We start from the raw sequence: 1,401 nt of genomic DNA on the forward strand, positions 1-1,401 counted from the left end.
ACTTTTGGAATGCTATCTGAATGTCAAATGTATACTTGCACTGTCACCAATGAGATATATGAAGAAATAAAGTTCTTTCACAGAAATCTGGTGAAGACATCATGTTTTGAAGGGGTGAGTGATTGATATTGTGATGTGCAAGATAAGTCATAAAAGAAAATGAGAAAAGTGTCCTTAAAGGACCAGCATACACTGAGCCATGAAAGAGGTGGCTCACCAAGGCATCAAGGGGAGAGTACATAGTAAAAAATGTATTACAATATATTTAGACTCCTTCTTTTGGATTTACTTTATTACTTATTCATTAAGGCAATATTAATTATGCAACCACTCTATTGCAGGCACTAATGACTTGGGATACAACCATAAAAAAGATAGTCATGGTCTCTGCCCTCAAGGGGCTAATACAGTTACAAAATAAGAGAAAAAGAAATGAATTCAATATAATTTTAGGTGAGTATAAATCTTATGAAGCCAATGAAAGCAGGCTAAAGAAAGAGTTGAAAGGATGCTCATTTTAAATACAATGGCCAAGGAAGGCTTCTTTGTGGCATAGGTATCTGAACAGGGATTGAAAGACTTTTGAGGGGATTTGGAAAAGAGTGTTTCAGCTTGTGTGAATAGAAAAAGCAAAATCCCTGGGATAAAAATGAGCTTAGAATTAAGGAACGGCACAAAGTATGTGCCTGCAGTGGAGTGAAGAAAGGAGTGAGTGGAAAGAGATGGGTTTGGAAAGTAATTTAAGGGCAACAGACCATCTTAATAAGTTTTTTATTGGATATTGTGAATAACGAAGGAAAGGAATAAATAGATTAGTAGAGTTGCATTCCATAGAGTAAATGTATCAGAAGGTGGTTTAAATTGTAAACTTGAATAATTTTATATGGATTACAGAAAGGAGCTTGTAGATAAATACTTCAGGATATGTGATACTGGAAGAGAGAGAGAGAGAGAGAGAGAGAGAGAGAGAGAAAAGCAGAGGAAGAGAGAGAAAGGGGATTTATTTACAAGCTAATGAATAAAAATTTTAGTAGAGGGCTGAGCCAATAAACCTGGTGTTCACCAGGAACTTTGAAATTTAATTTGAAAAGAAGAAATTATACAAATTATCATTGGTAAAAGAATAGGTCACTTGGAAAAAATAAATAAGCAATGAAGAGTTTTTTCCCTGTAGCCTCAGTGTAGTGAAAAAGAGATTGCAAAACAAATTTTCTGTGCCTTACCTCCTCCATGGAATTTATATTAATTAAGCCATGTCAATGTCTCATACATATGACAGTCTCCACCCCAGGGGAATCAGAGTTTAAGTAAAAACATAAATACCTTTTCTTCGGCACCTTAAATTATGTGTCCTAGCAGATGGAAAGTGTTTTAAAAGATTCTTAGAGATTTAAAGATCAC

The sequence above is a fragment of the Galeopterus variegatus genome, unplaced genomic scaffold (genome assembly GCF_000696425.1).
Source record: "Galeopterus variegatus unplaced genomic scaffold, G_variegatus-3.0.2 Scaffold15293, whole genome shotgun sequence".
Lineage (NCBI taxonomy): Eukaryota > Metazoa > Chordata > Mammalia > Dermoptera > Cynocephalidae > Galeopterus > Galeopterus variegatus.